The sequence below is a fragment of the Peromyscus eremicus genome, chromosome 7, assembly GCF_949786415.1.
Source record: "Peromyscus eremicus chromosome 7, PerEre_H2_v1, whole genome shotgun sequence".
In the NCBI taxonomy this organism is placed as follows: Eukaryota; Metazoa; Chordata; class Mammalia; order Rodentia; family Cricetidae; genus Peromyscus; species Peromyscus eremicus.
In genome coordinates this window covers 88,515,582-88,538,577 of record NC_081422.1, presented here as the reverse complement: position 1 = coordinate 88,538,577, position 22,996 = coordinate 88,515,582, and the positions used below count along the sequence as shown (strand labels likewise).

The following is a 22,996-nucleotide window of genomic DNA, read 5'->3' as shown; positions in this document are numbered from 1 at the left end:
GACTCTATAGATGCTTGAGTGGAAAATGTACGCTCATTGATTTGCTTCTCCCCTCTGTCATCTGAACTTTTGACCCATTTCAATTGTCACAATGTAATTAGTTTTTCTATTGAAAGAGTTGGGGCTAATAGAATAAAATACATTCTTTCATAATTAAGATTGCTGGGCTTCCAGGAGAAGATGGCTATTTGGGTTATTTGTGATTTCAAATTCAGTTAGTTGCAATGGCAAATGATTATGATTTACATATACACATTTATCTTTCATCTTATTAATTAACTGTGTTGGAACTGTTTGAGGATGACATGTGAATATTGACGTCATTCTGTGTTTTGATGTAAATGTCATCTAAGGCGTAGAAAGTTTAGAGAGAAAATTTACACTCTTCTGTGATAGGAGGATAGGAGATGGAAGACTTATTCTGTGATAGCTCTGGGGTAAAATGGTAAGGAGTTTAAGCTACATCACAAACTCAATGCCCATTTCACAAGGGATGGTACTAACTCTAAGGCATCAGGAATCTGTTCATCATGGCAGACAGAAAAAAGTAGTATGAGGAATAATCTTGTTTGTCAACTTGATAGATATGGGAACAAGCAACCTCAGTTGAAGAACTGTCTTATTCAGATTGGCCAGTGTACATGTCTATGGAGCACTTTCTTAATTGCTAATTGACACAGAATTGTCCAGCCCATTTTGGGAGGTGTCATACCTAGGCAAGTGGGCTTGGCTGTTTAGAATGATAGCAGAGAAAGCCAGGGGAACAAGCTAGTATGAAGCATTCCTCTATGGCTCCATTTCACTTCTTGCCTTGAGTTCTGCTTCAATTTCTCTCCATAATTAATTGTAACCTGTGAGGAAAAACAAAACAAAAAACCCCTTTCTTTCTCAAGTTGCTTTTGGTCAATGTTTTATCATAGCAGCAAGAGAGATAACTAAAGAAAAGTGGTAAAGGAAAAGTTGAAGTCAAGGAAGAGACATCACAATAAATATCTAGTATGCTTTAGATTTTCATATAGACGTGGTTATTGGATGTATAGGGATAGGGCCAACCGATTTTTTTCTCATAGTTTTAAAAAAATGTAAGTATAAACATTTCTGAGTCAGATAAAATTTAAACTACAGATTCTACTGTCATGGTTCACATGCAAATAGTTGTCTATTTAAAGTACATATGAGGGCTAGGGTTGTCACTTAATGGCATAGACTTTACTCGACATATGCAAGATCTTGAGTTCAGGCCCCAGAACTTCAAAAGTAAAAATTAAAAAAAAAGTTAGCCTATACACAAAACTGTAGCTCAGTTGAGAACAGTGGTTTTTCACACTCGTGTGCACATTGCAACCACCTGGGGGGCTCATTAAATTCATGGTCTGTACACCGCCCTTAAAGTTCCTAACACATTCCCAGCCACTGCTGCAACTTCTCTCTGGGGTCCCATACTGAGAACCATGGTATTAGAAGATGCCTATGAGAATTTAAGGAAGTATTTCTTTACTGTACTTTAGCTCTCTGTTCGGTTAGGATTTCTGAATTGTTGTTGTTGAGCCCATCTAAAGAGGTAGCAGGAATATTTCATGAAGTTACCAAGAGATATGTTTGTAGTCCCTTTCATATTAGACATGTTATGTACATATATCAACAATCATTTACAACTGGTGTCTAAGACATAAGGTTAAAGGGATGTATGTGATCCATGTATTCTATCTACCTATCTATAATCTAATTAAATGTCTATGACTATTATCTATGAAGACACAACTTTATGGTGGATTTTTTTTAATTAGGAGAGTGTGAATGTAGTCCTTTATTACCACAAATTACACAGTTCCATTTCCTGCATTTTGGGACATCTCAGGGGTCAGCACCTCTGGAGTGCAATAGATGAGGCTTACCCTGAGAAAACCACCTTCATGACCATGGTATCTCCCCTGCCAGGTAAGATTTTATGGTGGATATTTGTGATTTACATATCTAAATCTTTTTGAAGTTTAGGTTGGATTCAGTTTTTGATGAAATGTTGGATGCAGGAGGAATATCTGTATGTTAGACAGATTAAATAGTTCTCTACATACTAAACGTTTAAATGTTGCCCAGTGTCTGGATTGCCTCAACATCTTATCTACTCAAAAGAGAAAAATTTTCCAAATCTACCCCATTGTGTCAAAACCTCCTTCTTTCTTTTCCTCTATCCCCAGTCAATTTTTGAGATAGCTACAGGCAACAACAACAAAAAACAAAAACCATAAAAAAGCAAAAAGAAAAAGCAGTTTCAAAATTTATTTTGACTGAAATAATATTTCCCAGATTTGATGATTAAATTGTAATTAAAGTGTTATAATGCTGACTTTTGAATTGCAGAGTCTAATTCACATATCTTTTTTTCTGAACATCCTGCCTCCCTACATCAAACAAAAAATCCAACAATGCTGTTTCAGATTTACTATTATAATCAACACATCATTCTATAATTGCAGAATATTCAAAGAAAACAATATTAGTTTCTTTTTTGTTGAGTAGTTGAGTGTTTATGGGTGCTTCCCTTCTACTGTGAATCAACACAGATATGATTCTCAAATTCCTGAGAGTATAGAAGGAATGTGACAATTTTATTTATAATAATTGGCAGCTTCAGAATCATATACTGGAGCATTATGTATTTATACAGCATTGTGAACTTTTGGGCATTTAACATCCAATAGTGTTTATTAGAGTCTAGAGCAGGTAAGCAACCTGGGCCTGGAGCAAGTAAACAAGTCACTAAGAGAAACGAACCCTTACGAAGACTGAGTTCTGGGCAATCGTGTCTCTAAGCTGCAAAGTGGTCAGTCAACTTGGTCTTGGGAAATAGTTCATTTCTTCCAATGATGCTGATCACTGGAGGTGCATATACTGTTAACATATGGAAGTTCAGCCTTTGACATGGCAGCAAACATTTCATTGCCTTGGAGCTTGAATATTGTTGGCTCAAGAAAACTAACCATTGTTCCCGAGTAAAGAATATACTTCTTAATCATACACTTTTCTGGCCTTTGGAAATGAAGTATTTAAAATGAGTTTCTTTTTGTAAACAACTCTGTTTTATTTACTTGTGGATTCATAAAGGAACCAGGGAGCATCCCTCCCTTTACTAAGGAGCCTGGGAAGCCCAGAGGGGACAATGGCACTGTCAAAATAAAAATTCACAAAAACACTTCACAATGATAGCCCCAAAATAGTCTCAAGTTGCTGGTTAGGTTGGAGATCTGGAGGTGTCTGACACTTACTTTTCACTTATCTTTTTATAAAAACAAGAAAACAGACTGTGGTGTTTCTTGTTTTCTGGAAAAATATTAGAACCTTGTTAATTATGCTAGAGTGAACATGGCAGCAAAAGGAAAAATATGATTTTAAGTATAATGATGCATGCTGGAAACACAGACTGGCAAACATATGGGGTTCTGGCATCTGGACAGAAGCTTTCTGAACCATCTGCTTCTCAGGGGTTCTTTTGGCAATGTCTGCATTTATTCCAGTGATTCACAGGTCTAGGCTAAGGGTTCTCAATAAGCAGCTAAGATGGGCACAGATACTCAGAGCTTCTGTGCACAGATCCATGTTACATTACCTGGAGAGTGAGTCACCCTAAGATGTAACTTGTGTCAGTATTTCATCGTGGTGGTGGCAGACATTTCTTCATGCTAATATTTTCTTCATATTATGCAGCAGGAGATGGTCATTTTCTCCTTGAGAGCCGTTCCTCTGCTTCTGGTTCTCTGAAATGTGTGTAATTGAGTGAGTATGTGCTCTGCTACATGTCTTTAACTGAAGACCTAAATGGTAACTTGGCTCTCCTTTTTTCATTCTATCCAGTATTTGCAGGAATTTTAGGCATTTCTTGAACGTTTTTTAGGACATGGCAAGATACCTCATATCCTACTTTTAAAGTTAATTTTTTTTTTACTTTTGAAGTATTTGTATAGCATATTATTGTTTTGATTTTTGGTTTAAAAATCTAACTCTATATTTAAAGGTGTTATATACGTTGGTTAAATATTTGACCCCACACCTTCAGACTTTTGTGTTGAAGCCCCATGACTTAATACATCTAGTGGTTTTGCAGAAGAGGTCTGTGAGCTCTGGGCAGTAGTCACAGATAGGTAAGGTCATGAAGGTGCTGCCCCCTTGATGGCACTAGTGCTTTATAAGAGTTGGAAGTGACAAGAGTTCATTCTTTGCACTGTGTGATAAAATCGAGGAGGCAGCTATTTATATATCACCAAAAGATGCTTTACAAGAACCCAACCATATTGGCCTCTTGATTCCAGACTCCAGAACTGGAGAAGTAAATTAAATGATTGTTGGTTTCAGCCATTTAGTGTATGGCTTTTGTTACAGCAATCTGAGCTAAGGAGACTAAGCAGACATGTTTCCTTTTTAGGCTATTTGTGGATATTTTAAAAGTACAGGTATAATTTTAATGTATAACATATAAAACTTTCTTCAGATAATATTACTATCCATTAGACAAAAATGAATCAGGAACATCAGAATAAATTTGAACATAAGACTAATAAATATAGAGCAATACATAAAGTTACTGAAGTCATTCATTTTGTAACACATTTACCCAGGAGAGCAGTTTTCAAGACCATGAGTGGTGTTGCTACCTATAGGTCTTATTAATAATGTGATCATAATCTATTTAGGCTTGGGAACTACTTCCAGGCTTTGAGTTCACCCACTCAGTTAAGGGAAGGCTGACAGACTTATCTGTCCCCTTGCAGTAGCTGGTTCTCTTGTTTGCATCTTGCAGTTGCTAGCTGCTTTCATGCTCTAAGTCCTCTTGACTGCTGGGATGACTGTGGTCATTTAGATTTGAATAAAATGCTTGCAAATATCCTGAAGAGACATTAGAAAATATCTAGAAACTATTTTTGCATCTCAGTATTTCACAGGATCCTTGGTGACTTGAAAGTATCAGTCTTTCTTTCCTTTTCTGTGTGTGTGTGTGTGTGTGTGTGTGTGTGTGTGTGTGTGTGTGTGTTTGTGTGATATCTTAACTTTAGGGCATTCTGGTTTTTGTTTGTTTGTTTGTTTGCTTAACATTGCTCCACACTGTATCTTGCCAAGAATGTTCCACCTTCAAATAATTATCCTCACAAGACTTATGAGCAGCTTTTCCTTTGTGTTTTGAAGGTTATTCAAGAGCAATTAATTACTCTTCCAAATGCCTTTTGAACATTCCTAACCTCTGCTTACTCCACCAGCTTCATCCAGATGGCTATGGCGTCCAATCTTCTTCTTGTCCAATCTTTTTTCTTTCTTCCTTCCCAAACTCCACAGTATCCCCTTGCACATGACACTTTAATTTTATACAAATTCTGATGGATAATCCAGTGAATTTGGTGTAACTCATTTAGCTGATATACTGTGTGTAGGTAATTCACTTTAGAAGGGGATTATCAAGGATTCTCAAAACTTACAGTATCCATCCTACAGAGGTTTAAAATCCAGAATAAACAAAGAACTTAAAAAGCAAAGAGTCAAAACGGCAAAGAAAACCAAAAACCAAAACAAATGGCCCATTCAAAAAATGACTGAATACTGAAAAGAAGAAAAAAGAATGGGAATATATATGTGTGTATATATATATATATATATATATATATATATATATATATATATATATATATATATATATCACCATCCCTAGCAATGAGGGAAATATAACTTAAAACAACTTTGAGGTTTCATCTTACCCCAGTCAGCATGGTACAACCAACAATGAATGTTGGAAAGGATGTGGGGAAAAGGGAACCCTCATTCTCTATTAGTGAGTTTGCAAACTGGTACAGCCATGATGGAAATCAGTGTAGAAAATTATCAAAATGATAAATCTAACATATGACCCAGATATATCACTACTTGGCATATATCCAAAGAACTTAATATCCTACTGTGTAGATACTTGTTCAGTCATGCTCATTATTGCTCTGTTCACAATAGCTAGGAAATGGAAACAACTTAAATGTCCTACAACATACAAATAAATATGGAAAATGTGGTACATATGCACTATGCAATACTATTCAGCAATAAAGGAAGATGGAATCATGAACTTTGCAGGTAAATGGCTAAAAGTGGAAAAGATCACATTGAGTGAAGTAACCCAGACTCAGAAAGATAAACACTGCATGTTCTTTCTTATTGGAGGCTCCTAGCTCTAAATCTTCAGATGTGAGTACATAGCCTGTAGTAACTATAGAAACCAGGAAAGTAAAATGGGACCACTGCCAGGATGGGGGTTGGGTAACAATAGGAAGCACAATATCAGGGTGCAAGAATCTGATTGTGGAAATGGGAAAAAGGAAGCTCCTTAGGGAAAGGGAGGGTTCTGTGGGATGGTCTGTATGTCAAATGTGTTGCTGATTGGTCAATAAATAAATCATTGATTGGCCAGTGGCCAGGCAGGAAGTATAGGCGGGACTAACAGAGAGGAGAATTGAGAGAACAGGAAGCTGGGTGAGAGAGACACTGCCAGCTGCCACAATGACAAACAGCATGTGAAGATGCCAGTAAGCCACAAGCCATGTGGCAAGGTATAGATTAATGGAAATGGATTAATTTAAGCTGTAAGAACAGTTAGCAAGAAGCCTGCCAAGGCCATACAGTTTGTAACCAATATAAGTCTCTGTGTTTACTTGGTTGGGTCTGAGAGGCTGTGGGACTGGCAGATGAGAGAGATTTGTCCTGACTGTGGGCCAGGCAGGAAAACTCCAGTTACAGGAGGGGTTAGTTCTGTAGAAGGTACAAGGAGGGTATACAAAGTAGGATACAATTGATCTGATTGGAGAAATGGGAAAAGGGGGACTCCTTAGGGATGAGGGGGTACTACACAGAGGACAAGGAGGTAGGTAGGTAAAATAACAATACAGGTGGCTTTAAAATCCACAAAGAATCAAACTACTGACTATTAACCTAAAAAAAATACTATAACACATGTAAGTCAGTGTATAAGTATCCATAGATAGTTTTAATAAACTTTAATCATCTGAGCTAATGGCACTCCCTCCAAGAGCCAAAGGCTACACTTACAGAAACCCCAGTACCAGACATGACAAGCCCTATTGTGAGTTGTTGCTCAGGGCAGTCTAAGAAACTGCTAAAACATAAAACCTTTTGATGTTGCCTTTGCTATCCCCAAGAGGTAGAAGGTAGGTTCCTATTGGTGAAGACACCATGAACTTCAGGAGCAGGGCCCAGAGGCTCCTGAGCTAGAATTGATCTCAATGTCCCCTCTATGAGGACTAACTTTCATGGTACCAGAAGGTGCCACGCAAGGTGCCAAGGGAGAGAGGCGACCAAAATCCTTACTCGGGTATGATGCCTAAGAACTACATCAATGACCAGCATGATGTGATAACCCTGAAGATGCAGTAGTAGTACACATAGATTCACAGTAACCAATGGTTCTCTAATTGGACTTAAGACCCGCTCAACAAAAGGGTCATTGTGCCTAGTACAAGAAATTTACTGAGCTAATCAGTGCTAGTGAAATCATGGTTGTTGTCGGAGAATCTGTAACTACTAATTTACTAAATCAGCATAACCCTAATAACAATTAGTAAACATTTGTCTTTATACCAATAATAAGTGCAATCTTCACCCCTCATCAAGGAAACTTCTCTTTGCAACAGATAGAGACCAGTACAGAAAATCATAACCAATCAATATGCAGAGCTATAGAGCCCAGTCCCAATGGATAAATCACAAACACTCTAGCATCTGAGACTCAGGGAACATTGAAGAACAGAGGGCAGAAAGATTGTAAGATCCATAGGATCAGATACCTTGTCGTGAGATTGTGTCTCCTAGTAACATCAGAAGCTACACCTGTAAAGTCTCACAAACATAACTGCCCATGAGCTGAACAAGGAGGACACCAACGAACATTCCAAACTGCTTGTAGGAAAGCCCATAGACTTCAGCCCTTCACAGAAAACTGCAGGCAACTGAGTAAAGCTGGGAGAGCACATCAATTGTTTGTTCAGTGCCAAATGGTCAGCCCCGAAAAAATACATACAAGTTGCATTATATGGACTCAATCTCAATAGGTTATAGTTAGGAATATACATATATAATGTGTGTGTGTGTGTGTGTGTGTGTGTATGTGTGTGTGTGTGTGTGTGTGTTGACAATCGATGAGAAAAGGGGCATGAATTTGAAGGAGGGCAGGAAGGGGGATTTGGGAATGTTTGGAAGGAGGAAAGAGAAGGGAGAAATGATGTAATTAAAACACAAATTTTTATGCATTTTAATTTAAATATGAACCATAAATATTTTCTATCTCATTTAATATTGTTTGAAACCCATTGTCAATTAAACTATTAAAAAAGAGAGAGAATCTGACCTAAGAAATGAAATGTAAAATTATAGAAAAACAGAGAAGCAGTGTGTTGTTCTCTCGGTCCACAGGGAAGAAGTTCCTTCTGGCATACACCATTTCCTTTGCTTTGCTTGAAGAGAATCAACTCACACAACCAAGGAATATTCAAAGCTTCCTGTAATGTCTTTGTGTGAGTCTGCAGGACACCTGAAGAGTTTGCCAGTTTGGTTCTTCTTATCACCGACAATCTGGTACAATTTCTGTGTTCAATTGAATTAAATATTGTTGACAATTTCTAAGAAAGTAAAGATCAGTGACAATTGAAAAAGAAGAATTTTCTTTTAGAAAAGTAGAACTTGAAAAGTTGAATTTTTAGTAGAATATTTACAGCTTGGTACAAATATCAACAAAGCTGGTGATGGGGGCTGGGGAAGTAACCCAGCAAGAGAGTGCTTCCTGAGTTGAGTGCCCCATGAGTGGGACTTGGCCTCTTCAGTTTGATCCCACCATCTTATGTTGTTATGTGCAAGAATGAAATGCCCTTTTCTTTGGCTTTTTCATGTGTGTGTGTTTGTATATGTGTGTGCACGTCCGGGAATCTCTTTGGGAGAGTAAAATCAAAATTAATAGCTGCTATTCTATATAATCTTATGGGGAAAACTTAAATGACATTTTGTATTATGGCCTAGTTACAGTAAAAATAATTTAGATACTTTTTATATAACAATAACTTTTCAGATATGGAAACATTCTGCTCAAAAAAGAATTCAGAAGTGCTTTCAATGGAAGAAAGCCATGCTAGACTTTTGGTGTTTCATTAGAGCAATGGAGATGATTCTTATGATTCTAATGAACTGGGTTGCCATGGTACTTGCGTGCATAAGGAAGAGTTCAAATTTCAGTTCCCTTGAGATGTGTCCTCACTCATGCAAGTGTATCTGCAGGGTGATGTTAGGGATTTATCATATAGAGGAGACTTCCTCTTATGGGAGCTGAAGGATATCCTGTGCAGATCAGAGGGAATCCCTTGTATTATCTGCCCTGATCATCACTATAAGCTCCTGCCTGATATCAAGCACAGGTCAAAGCAGTATCAGGGTAAAGACTGATATATAAGCTCAGTCCTAGGATAATTAAGCCAGATGGAATAGGCACATAGTGGCAAGAATTCTAAGAAAAGCATCCTGATGTGGCACACAACAGTGCTTCCCTTAACCACGGCAAAGATGTAGGTCAATGGTTTGAAGATGTCTGCATGTTAGGGAAAAGAAAAACAAGAGAGAGAAGACAGGAACAGGGCAGCCTGGGAGCCAGTGGCAGTGACCCTGATTGCTGAAGTGATGTTTAAGGGGCCTGCAGCTATGAAAATGACCCCTCTTCTGAAATCTATAGAGAGCCAGTCTCAGAGGCCAGAAAGTGGTGACACTGAGACAAAGCTTTCACTACCAATGATTGCTTGGCTTTCAGCTAAAAAGCCAAAAATGCATCAGTGTTTCAATTATTGAGCCCTATTTATTAATATCTTTTCCAAACAGAATGGCTTTTAAGATGTCAGAGTAATCTAAAACTTGTGTTTTCATAATACCTAGCTTTAACCAATTTCAGAATCAAGGAACTGAAGTAATGACCCCTATTAAATTCTCATCAATATTGTCCCGGCGGGCATTCTGTTGTTTTTGCACAGCTGTTAAGGAAAACAAATGTGTTGACCAATGATCTGCCATTAGAGGTAAGTTTGTTTAAAGTAGACAATAATTAAGTTCCTATAGTTGAATAATCACTTTAAAGGCAGTTAGATATCCTGGCTCCTATGAAGTTCTAGAGAGAAAATAAAACATTTAAAGGCTATTTCTGGTTGCTAGCATAATGCCACTTATCAAAGGTATCAACAATATCAAGGCATTGCATATTAAAATACATTTTGTCTCTGAAGGAAAGGAAACCTGCTTTAGTAGCTTAGCACATGTTTTATTTAATTCTGCTCAAAGTTCTTTACACTCCCAAGAAGAAAGAAGTTACAAAGAGACCAATGATCTTTCTATCCTTAGTCCACTTAAGGGCTTATTAAAGATAGCTTATTAGTAATAAAATGAGGAGTGTTAATTTTGCTGAGCAGCATGGGGATTGGTACACCCCCAAATGATTCTTTTCTGTTGTTCAAAGGGTGTTTGAAAGGAGAGGAGAATTTCCTGCCACAATAATCACTGAGATGGATGCTTTCAAAGTTTGGATTAAAAATATGTTAATTCTCTAAGCTCTTAGAATTCAGATAAGACTGACTGCCAAGAGAACAAAGAAAATGTGGAATTCTTTACATCCTTAAAAAGTGGAAGCTGTTTTTTTTCATAGTTTATGAAATCAGGAAGAATTTCATATTTTCTCATGGGATGTTTTCACAGATACATGACTAGTGTTGGGGGAAATGTTCATTAGATGCCATTCTTTACAGCACTAATGTGTTTATCATGTGGCCAAGCTAACCAGATAGTGAAGGTCTGATGTAGCAGCATTTCTCATTAATGTTCTGGTTTCAATTCACAGTAGAATAGAACTCTGAACAATTTAGAATAATTCTCAGCATGCCAGTGCATCAAGATTATTGCTCTGTGAAAACATACCCTTTTAAGTTGATATATGTAGGGTGTATGTCACATTCAGTATTCCTGTCTGTTTTTTGCAGTAAGCAGTGGGTTAAGAAAAACCTGGAGGTCTGGAATTCCATATATGAATTTACACCAGATACATTCTTATCATAAGTTCAGTGGGAGAGCATTTGCCTGTGTTCAGTCCCCAGCACAAAATAAAGAATATAAAAACAGCAACCTGCTTTGAGATGGAGAATTATGGACAGAATGTTTAATGGGAAATAAATTTGGTACAACCTCTGTGGAAGATAAAGGAAGCAGAACTTTCAGTGAGCAAATGCCATCTGTACAAGTCCAAGCTCTATTTGCCAGGAGGGATGTGAGGGGGTTTTCCTATAGGGTTACTTGAACTAGAATAATGGGACTGAGTCCTTTGTACCCTGACATCCACAAGGTACAGACTATAGACAGAGAGGTGAGGCTATGACGGCTAACAAAGTGGCTGAAATCTGCCAAATTGAAACTGTAAAGGAAATGCTAGCGATACTCTATTGCTGATTGCCACTAGCTGGGGAATCTGTTCTTCTGCTCTGGGGTGGGGCTTAAAAAATGCAGCATACTTGTCCGTCTGTTACACTCTTTCTGCAGGTCATTAGATCGGACGACATGTCAAAGGTTCTGAGCACAACTGTTCTTTTAATCTACAAAACCTATGCAAAGGTTGAATTGAGCTTCAGGCACATTGCCTGCCTTTTCTACTATGAGTGAGCACTGCTGCTTTGTGTTTTTTTACTGGTGGAGATAATGCAGAACCTCGCCTCTGTATGTTTCTTTCAGGACATGGTTGTTAGACATCTCCATTTCCCACAACTCCCCTGTGAATCACTGTGAGCCAAGTTTAGTTTTTATGGTCCACTTGTAGCTGTTTTATCTCTTTTTAATTATCAGGGTTAATTACTCCTTCTCGGCTCCAGCTTTCTCTTCCTACCTTTTTTATGATTTCTCCCCCCCCCCCACCCCATAAGAAACTAATTGGAGCAACAGGAGCAAAAAACATAACTTAAGCTTTAATGTCTTTAATATGTGCCTGGTTAAAACAGCACCACTTCTGTGGAACAGATATTCTAGAACTACTGAAACGAAAGTTACATGGCCAGATGACAGCCATTCAGGGCCACCCTCACTTGGAGGACACCATTCCATCTTTGTAGCTTATGACCTTCAGAGAGGGTTCTGGCACTCCATCAGTCTGGCAACTTCCAATTGGTGTAAGAGACTCCTTGATGTTGCTTCTACTGCTATCCCCCCATTAGCCTGCAGAATAGACCCACCACTGGTCTGCAACGACGCTACTCAGAAAAAGACGTGGTTGTGAACAATCTTTTGTTATCTCTCACAGAAGCTGGGAAATGAGCCCTTCAGTTCTGAATTGGGGGCTCTGGATAGCATAACACAATTGCTCATGACACATCAATGTACTGATATTTTAAACTCTGGATAGTGATTCAGAGTGAAAATTTAGGGACAAAATAATGTTATAATGTTTATTTTTCTTTGAAATATTCCAGGCCATAGGAGAGTTAGAAATTTTACTGATAAGGCAGACTATCTTCAGTATTTTAAGAGAATGCTATCTTCCCAATGGCTCCAACTTACTTGCTACTTCTTCTATTACTCCAAGTAATATGACTCCATCAACAGAATGGACTAATAAAATATTGTTTATGATATTACAATGGCCCAAGTATTACTAATCTATTGTCTGCAATACCAAAGGCAAGAAATATTATTGCCCTTTCCATATGCATGCTTCTGACCTTCCTTTCTGATAGCAACATAAAGAAACCTTCACACCAAATGAATGTCTGAGGACAAAAAGGTGCTCTATCCCCTCAGGAAAAAAAAAATGTCTTTCACAATAGCTTCTATATGGACTACAATGTATTTAACTGCCATGGTAGGTAGTTTATTCCTTGTTAAGGTGGTATTATCAATGACCTATCTTGCCTGTGGCCATTGATCTTTTACAAAGAGGTCCAATTACAATGGTGTTTGGAATGGTACATAGCTGTTAGTCAATGCTTAAAAGAATTCGTTGAATGAACCAGTGAGTAGCCTCTACTTTTTGTTACACAGCTCCTTAATTTCCTTCATAATATATTTATTTCTATGCTTCTTTGCTTACTTCCTGTTTAATTTCCAAGTTAGGAATGAGGTCATCATTGTGTTCTAACTCTTAAGAATAGTGCCAAGCACATGATAAGCACTTAGAATCTGATAAACATGAAAATGAACTGAATATAGAGAATTTCAATTTATTCATGACTTTTAAATTCTGACTTTATTATAAGCCATGACCTGATTTTAAAATAGCTTCACAATATCTTATAAATATGTGGCATAATTAAATAAGTCATTTCCTTACTTTTATAGTTCTCATTTGTTGCTAAGTAAAATGCTGCACTGAAAAATCAGAGTAGGTTCTGAAATCAACAGATTTAATGGCATCTTAAAAAAATAATCAGAGGTGGGAATGGGGGGTGGGCTGAGGGGAATGTGAGGGGGGCGAGAGGGGGGAGAACAAGGGAATCCGTGGCTGATATGTAGAACTGAATTGTATTGCAAAATTAAAAAGAAATAATAATCATGCTTTATTTGGGCTGGAGGGACATGCTCTTAGAATTATAGACTCAGAGAAAGGTGTGACTAGACATGAACATAGCAGACAACTAGCAGCTCCCATTTCTCATTTTATATATGTGAGGATAAGCAGCCTTGACTTTCCCAAGAAAGGCTGAAGGCTCCCTAATAAACCATGACCACATTTCATAAATCAGCCCAAGATAACGTGACTGCAAATCCAGCTTCAACTTTTCCACTGAAAAACAGTAGGACCAATTGTTATTAAGTTTCATTTTCAATAACTCAAGACATTTGATTTCCAGAAATGTTTTTATTAAAATCCTTTTGACTGTTAGTTTTGAGCAAAACTAACCTGAGGTAACCTAGACAAGACCAGTTTATAATTGCTAAGAAAGTAGAAGTGTTGTCCTATTGTTGATGTAGTGTTAGGCTGACTACTGGACATGCTCTATTCTTCATCATGACATTCACTGCAGGCTCTCTTTCTCACTCTCCCACTCAGCTTACAGCATTGGGTGTGAAGGAGTTCAGTAGTGGTCAATCTCTGCTTTTCCCATGGTCATAATGAATAGTTCATATCAACCAAATGATCTTGACAAGTCAATCACAATCCTCATCATGACTGATAATTTAGAGGTTGAGAAAGAGGTTCCTTTAGCACTGGGGTTGCTCAGTGAGGAGGATGTATTTATGAACCATCCAACATCAGTTTTATCCATCATTTAAAAGGAACCAGTCAACAGGAGGACATAAATGCAGAAACAGAGAAGGTATCTTTGCCATACTTGAGTGCTAAATTTCAATCTTCCAAGTCCCTTGTCTCTATAGCCATCCATTTAATAAGTTACTACAAAAAACAGCAGAGACAAGTAGCCTATAAAGATGAAATGTTATTTGGCTCACTGTTTCAAAGGTTTTTGTGTTGATCACTTGGCCCCTTCCCTTTTAGATTGTGGTGAGGTAATGCAACATGACAAAAACATACCGGAAAAATAGCTCGCACTCCATGGCCACAGGGAAAGAAGAGAGGCCTACAGCTTCATGATTTCCTTGGTAGCCCCCATCTGTCACCTGAAAAACTACCTCTAGGCCCCAGCTCTTAAGTTCCTACCACTTTCCCTTAGCTGCAACTAAACTTCTTAACTCAAGGGACATTGATGAACATTCCAGATCTGTAACACAGCAACCATGTGCTTCCTTTAAATAGATGAACTAGATCTTTGTTTTCTTAAACCAATTTGAAACATGTTTAAATCATTTCTGCTCTAAAGCATTCTAATGGATTGAGGCATTTTACTGAACTCAAACACAGGTAGATAATTTAGGGTCTGAAGCTGGTGTATGGGGTGCTGCAGGAATCCAAACAACAATCTTTATTCTCTGCATATTTCTTTCAAGTATGTGTTTATTTATGCATTTATTTTGTTTGTGTGAGTATTTGCATATATTCACAGAGGTCTCTGCAACCACCACAGCCAGCAGAGTAACTATCCATGTGAAGCAAGATTGCAATTTGGTTTAACATGACTAAGCAGCTGGTGTTGTTTAAAACTTTGGGAGTCTGACCCTGAGTAGTTTATTTTAGGCATATTTAAGCACCACACAATTTGGTGAAAACTCTCCTGGTGATATATAACTCATTCCCATGTGCATAATAAAGCAAACATAAATCTTCTTGAGGAACAAAGTAAGCTAAATAAAGATCAGACGTGACTACATCAGAAGTATATGTGACACCTTCCATAAAGATAGTTTCTCTAGGTTTACTGAGGGGGAAAAAAAGGCTTATGATAAAGGTTTGGGGAAGGATCTGGTGTGGTCCCAGCTACACAGATAACACACAGGTCACCAGGCTATTAACCATGTCCACTTCCAGCCTTCTGGTCAGATAACAGGTTATACACATCTTCCTTTGAAGGAACAACCCTGTGTGTTTAACATTCCAGGTTCCCCTAGTGCTTATCTGTGAGCACGAAGACCTTCATGCCTCCTACATATATGTATGCATATACATCCATGCCTGAAGGCTAGAAGAGGGCATCAGATCCTCTGGAATCAGAGTTATAGATGTGAACTATCATGTAGGTGCTGGGAACTGAACCTGGGTCCTTTGCAAGAGTACCAAGTGCTCTTAACTACTGAGCCATCCCTCCAACCCTTTTTCAAGTGTCTGCTTTGGTCTCTGTGTCTTCTTTATTCTTTCTCAGGATCCAGATTGCTTTTTTCTTCAGTGTGGCTTATTGAACAAAAGTGACTGGCTTATTTTTAAGTTTCTGTCACCTCTGTTCATATTCTTGGGGAAGAGATATCTTAACTGATTCATTTTAGATTAAAAAAATACTTGCTTTATTTCATGCATGTATTCAGATATATCCATGGCATTATAGAAATAGCCAGGGAAGTCCTTTCTAATGTGGATGAAGTAGTTCTCAGAGGAAAAAAAAAGAAAGGTTGCTGTAGGCTGATATCACTCAAATATCAACTGTATTCATTCTCTGTCTCTGTCCCTCTGATTTCTGAAATATTTGAAGATCAGGTTTATTAATCTGGCTTCTAATTATGAATTCTACTTTAAATAATATTCAAATCACTTGAAATGTGTAGAAATGTCCCATGCCATCTTTGAGATAAATGTGTTCATTTTTGTGAAGAGATGCTCCAAAGGGAATCTCTCTTCTAAATACAAGTAAAATAGAATGTGGCTGATCTGGCTGTGTTTTGGGCACAGGTGAAGCTGATTTGAGAGAGGATCCTTTCTGATCCCTGACCACAGTTGATCATCCTGGAAACAAAAGCCCCTGGAGAAAGCAGAGCACCACATTTTGATAGGGGATTCCTGACTAATAATCTCTTTTCTCCAGGCCACACTCCTTCTCTGTAGACATTAATGGGTTTGGGTGAAAACAAGAGGAACCATGTAAGCTGAGTGGGAGGCTGCCATGTGTAACTACCCTCTGCAGTTTCCTTTCTTCTTTTCCCTTCCGCATAGCATTCCTTCTTGTCTTATCTCAAATCTCAGGACTTATCCCTGCAATAAAAGAAAGACAACTGACATGATTGTGGATAATTTCTTTGGAAAGACAGCAAAACACCCCGACTCTGATAATAAACTAGATCCTTTGGCATTTAGCTTGCTGGTTTGGGGTGCTCAAACTTCAGATTCTTACATGTGGACATGATTGTGTGATCAGTGTGTGGAGTTTCCTGAAATGGGTTGTATGATTCCTAGGAGGATAGTACAGGTTTCTGTGGTCATTGCTTCCTAATCGATTCCTAGCTCATATCTTTTTAAAAGGAAATTTGATTGTTCTAATCTTATATTTGGAGTAATGTGTGAGGCCTGACAAGAAGTGTGCTGTACTTTCCAGCACACACACACACACACACACACACACACACACACACACACACACGTGTGCACATCATCTGTCAAACATGTCACAGGGATTAGAGTATATCCCGTGAAGAAGTGAAGTTGGGTAAGGAGAATCATCTAGCTACCTGTGATAGGGCCACGGGTGACAGTCTACGTACAGAATTGATTTTTTATTGAAAGAAGACAGGAACATAATGTACTTGGGAGAAGGGACACTGCTCATAGAATGGTCACACTCAGACTGTTTGCTCTGTTCCAGTTGTGGGCCAGAGTAATGACTCCTGTTGTGGGGCTGGACACATGATAGTGATTTTTCTTGCTGGTAAAGCTGTCATTGTGGGTCATAATACATCGCTGGATTTTAAAAGTGGAACTGAGATGGCTGCAGGAACAAAGAAAGAGAAAGACACATGCTGGAAACAGACGTTGAGATGCTTCTCCTGACAGCATCTCACCTTGTAATTACAACAGCTATTGGTTTTCTCTCAGGCTCTCCTTCCCAGTGCAGTAGTATCATTCTCTCGATCCTGCATTCCAGAACAGGCCCACTACTGAGTTTTAATAGCCGAGTTCCAGGCATCTATTATTTGCCTCATCTTATTTTTTGGTTATTTTGTCACTCACTTCTGTCATTTCTCAGTGTATAACTATGCTGACTCATCAATTATTCCTCTGTCTTATGGGTTTATTTTTGTTGAAATAGGTTTGGGTTTTGTGACTTCTTGGGAACTTAGTTTGGAGCTTGTATGCTTTTCCATAATCTGTGTTTTGTGTGGTTTCTCTTTTCAGTGGGTCTCTAAATTAATTAGAATTCTTTATGTTTCTCATAGCATAAACTTGTAATGTTTTCTATTGTAATTTAAGTAGATGAAATCACCACTAAGGATCCTTTATACATGTGTATTTAATTCTTGCTTGAAATTCTGATAATATTCTAAGAGCTTTATGGTGATTTCACTTAAAGGGCTTAATTGTTTTTAAAACACATCATTATTAGTATTTATTGGCATTTTCTCCTTGCTTTCTGATTGATACTTGAACTTACATGATGTATCTTTAGAGACTACACCCACAAAGATAAGGCTTTTCCACACCCATTCTCTTTTCTGATCAAATTCTTGTAGTCACTTCATGAAACTTCACCTTTTAGAGTTGCTTCTTGTGAACTTGTGAACAGGCCCTTACCTGTTATTTCTATAGGTTAATTGAAACAAGTTGTGTATATAATATTTCTATATGGCGTGCTCTGTATCTATCATATAACAAGACTGATATATGTGTCATGAACAAATATGATTGCTAAAAATATAAATTCACAAAATTAAAATCAATTAAAAATTATTAGAATGTTTCCTATAATCTCTATTTTAACTTACTGAGGCTCAGACCTTCCCTCATCTACAGCTAACCCATGTGTTGTGTGAGGGGACCTCACCAGAGAGAAGAGCTTCTCTCATACCCCCATGCAGTGTCTTCCTAGGTGGCCTCAGGAAGGAGGCTGGGGTCTTGGTCTTGTTCCAGTCTGCTTTGGTGACTTTCTCCTTTACTATCCTTTGGCTTCAGTTCGAACTCCCACAGTTAGGACTTTGATAAGATCTCACCACTTCCAATCCTGCCACAGGGGAAGAATCTAGAGCGGTTGTGGGGCTGCGTGTGACTGCAGATCCCACTTGTCTGATGAATTTGTCGTTCCCCAGGGGCTCTGCTTCCTAGCAATTTTCTAAATGGCTTCCATCATCACAGATATTCCCTTTCTGTGTAGCTTTGTTTTGTGCTGTGGCATTGTTCCATCTTGGTGGAAGAAACAAAAGCGTGGTGCATGGAGCACCATCCTGTCAGAGATGATTGGAAAGGGTAAATTTTCTCTCTGTGCATATTTTTCTTCCATTGCAGAACCATAAACAGTTTAGGGTTTTTAATAGTTTATTTTGTTGTTTCACATTTTCTGAATATATCGTAAGATTTTTTTTTGCACATTTAACTTACTTATATACTGTAATTTGTGGTTTCTGACTTTGATGGACATAACAATAGATTATTAGCAATTACTGAAAATCCTGGAATACAAATTAAACTGTATTGATTTCTTCTTTGCCTTAGAGTATTTTTTCCTTTATGTCTAAGATAGATTTTTATCTCCCTCCACCTGGCTGAGCTTGTCTATCTTGTTAGTGTAAACCTATGCCTGCACAACATGTTGGCTTGGATTAGCAGAGAAGCGAGTTCTCCTCATTGCCGTTGTGGTGCCCCTCCTCTCTGGAAGCCAGCCACATGGAGAGTATCCTGTTTGTACTTTACAGACCACTCAAAACTAAAGATTCCTATTTCTCTTCTACTTTCAGACATTGAACAAAAATGTTAAACATTTTTTAATCTCACATCTCTTTCTGTATTTTAAATTTTATAAGCATATACTAATTGTACACACTATTGTGTTTCATTATTTGATGCATATGTATTGTGTGTTTTGATTATAATCCTCCCACTGCCCTGTCCTGTCCACTTCCCCCCCACTACCACTTAGTCTCCTTTCTCTCCCCCAAATAACCCCACTCCTATTTTGGGGATTTTTTTTTTAAAATCTAGATTCTTCCTAAGAGAGTGTATGTTGTGTCCACCTTCAGAGTCTGCTGATTTTACTCTCCACAACGATCCAGCTGCTCTCCTTTCATTTCATCCACAGCTTTCAGTCTTACCCTTTCTTTGCCTCCTGGTTCATGTTCTCTCGAGAGTCTATTCAGCCTGCTTGCTAAGTTTCCCTTTGATATTTTAAAGGTTCACCAGTCATTTTCTTAGAAAGAAAGTATCCATTTAAAAAGTTTCTTCTAGTTGCTATAAAATCTCAATCATCATCATCATCATCATTATTGTTATTATTATTATTATTATTATTATTATTATTATTTTGTGTGTGCGAAAGGGTTTATTACTTCTTGTTTGGTTTTCTTGTCCTTTCATCATGGTTTTTCTGAGACACATGATAATTCTCAGCTCTGTGTACCTCTTAGTTTTTGAAAATTTAGCATGTGCACAGACACACACACACACACAGACACACACACACAGACACACACACACACACACACACACACACACACACACACACACACACGAGACTGTCTTCAGTGAATCAAAGCGGTAGTGTGGGTTGCACCCAAAGTTTGTTTACTGGTGTTAGGCAGACATGGGCCCCTCCCTCCCTCCCTTGCTGCTTTCCTGGTTAAGTGCTCTTGCTGGCAGTTGTTTAAAACAAACATGGAAGGAGAGAGATGCCAGGCACCACGTTTGCTTCTGAAAACACTTCTTATTTCCAGCATTTGCTCTAGGGCACCTCTCATAGTCCCTGAATACAGATTTTCACAGTCTGAGATGTCCTCCCCAGCCACCCTCATCTCTACAGAAGTCCCTGCTCACCAGTGTCTTGAATGTCCTCTTTACTTTGATTTTCCACAAATTCTTCCAAAACTCTGATTCATTACTGATAATATTTTTTTCTTTAGCTTTGCTGTTACAGATTCCTTTTCATTATTAATATACTTAAATATCCAGCTGATTAAATACTCTGAGGTGTATGACTGGGCTCATTTAGCCATATCAATTCACTCTCCTTCTCTGGCAATGTCTCTGCAGTACTCAGAGCTGTAGCAGAGTGAGGATGTACACACTGCCCTCTTCGATGTGTGCTTCCTATTGAAGGATTAGGATCTATTTTGTCTGATGTTCCTTTTGCTGTTTTGTTTGTTTTATTTTTTACTGTCAAGTTGATAAAACCTGCAGTCACTTGAGAAGATGAAACCTCAACTGGGGAATTTCCCAGAGATTGTCTTCCTTGATGACTGATGCGAGCCGCCCCAGCCCATGGCGGGCAGCACCATCTTTTGGCAGGTGGGCCTGGACCGCATAAGAAAGAGAGCAGAACATGAGGCAGTGAGCAAGCAAGCAAGCAGTATTCCTCCGTTCTTCCCGCCTCCTGCTCTGACTTTCTCACTGATGGATTATGATGACATCCACCATAATTATACCGACAGTTTAAGTCAAACCCCTTCCTCCCCAGGTTGCTTTTGGTCAGAGTGTTCTACCGCAGCAACGGAACGGAAATAGTGCATTCCTAGTCATGTTCTATGATGATACTGAACGAAGCCGACTTAAACAGAAGGAATTACTATGGAAGGAAACAGCCGTTGCATTCAAATTAGAATGATTTCTGATTTTAGAACTAAAGAAACACTTAAAACTCTCCTGCAGTATTTTATAATGTGGGAAATTTAAGAGACCAAATTTCTTCCTCATTAGTAATCAATGAAAATATCATTAATGTGTGCCTGGAATCAATAATCATGGGAGAGAAAATGATGTCAGACTTCAGTGATAATTTTAAAATAAGTCAAGACCTCACATTTGGACTTGTGATTTTTTTTTTCAGGGGAAGGAGGAAAGAGGTAGCTTTGCCCTCTCTTTACTTTGATAAAGCAGAGTGACCTGGAATTCAGTAGAACGAATTCTCACTGGTACTGTTCCCAGAGAGCCAGTGTACTGGCTGCCTAGATGTTTCTGGTAACTAGTTTTCCAGGAGGTTAAGATGACAGTGCCCCTAAAACATTGAGCTGATACCTTTAGTTTCTTTAATGTCATATTCAGAGATTTATTTCCGGGGCCCAAATGTTTTGTTGAGGCAAAGATAACCTTTGCTCTTTTGCAGGATTCTTCTCAATGTCATCCAACAGGAAGTGTTTAGACGTGAAGTAGAGAAATGTCACAATGCAGCATTCCCTGAGGTTGTGAGGTAACTTCCTAGAGAAAGAAAAGGCTGGTGAGCAAAAGGGTCTGCTGGTAATGTCCTTTATAGACCTTGTGGTGATTGTTAGCTGTACAAAATGATGTCGAGTCCTGACCACTTCTATTTTTAAGGTTCTGATTTCCATGTTTCTAGAGAGATTTAAGAGAGCTAGCTGCATCAGCAACTTCCTGGCTCAGGATGATTCTACAATCTGAGGAAATGGAAGCTAAACATCAATCACTAAAACTCGGTCACCATGAGGCCAAGGCTGCCTAGGCAGGACCTGATTTGGGTTTGGGGTGGGAAACTGTGTCCCTAGAAAATAGGCTCCAAGTCAGATTCTCCCCCCCCCCCACAAATAGCAATAGGGATTATAGTCACTACAAATGAGTTGGAATATAAAGAATTCAATAACAAGGTGAGTGGTGGTCTCATGTAAATAGAACCCCCAAAGACCAACCAAAATCCCTGGCTAAGGGTTGGGTTTCCTTTCATTCTAGATTTCCATTTACAAAAACGAGTACTAGAAGCATGCCTTTTATCTTATTTATCACGTTATAATAAGCATGAATACATGTGATAAAATTTCTTCCCAAGCAATGGATTTTCAAGCCATTAAGAAATCACCAGAACTTAATTTGCCTATTTTTTGCATATATTCAAGAGGTGTTCTTATATACACCGGAGGGACTGAGAATCACATAGTGTTTAGGTTAGAGGTGAGTTGGAAAGTGCAATTCCCACTTGCAAACTGTAGGAGACAAAAACATTAAAGTAAGCTGAAACTAAGAACAAGGAGATGCTAGGTAAGGAATGTGGCAGCCTCAGCCACAGACACTGTGTTTGGGATGCTTGGAAGACTGTGTGCACTTCTTTACCATTGGTGAGCAGATGTGCCTTGAATAACTTTCATCTAAGGAAGCTTCTGTGAGATGTGTGAACTGTGTGTGGGTTTTGTTGTTGTTCAAAATAAATCCCATCAGGCTAATAATATTGGGAGTAAATTCATCAATGGACCTTTCTAACTATGCCACACAAGTGTTTCTGACTTCAATGACTTATTATAACTAAGTGAATCTGAGACAGAACCTGTATAGTGTGGAGGGAATAATGATATCACATGTACAGGACAAGCCAAAGCAGGTGTTGGCTCAGGTCATATTCAGAGCCAATGTGGGCATTCTTGTGCAAGGTGAGTGTATGGAAGTCTGTGGGGTTTGTTGTTCTAGTGACCAAATCCAGTTCTC

General features: G+C 38.4%; 1 non-coding gene across 1 annotated transcript; it reads right to left on the bottom strand.

The window, feature by feature from the left end:
* Positions 1-1,782: 1,782 nt before the first annotated feature.
* Positions 1,783-1,946, bottom strand: LOC131915780 (U1 spliceosomal RNA). Its single transcript, XR_009380431.1, has one exon. It is a non-coding gene; the product is annotated as a U1 spliceosomal RNA (small nuclear RNA).
* Between the last annotated feature and the right edge of the window lie 21,050 nt (positions 1,947-22,996).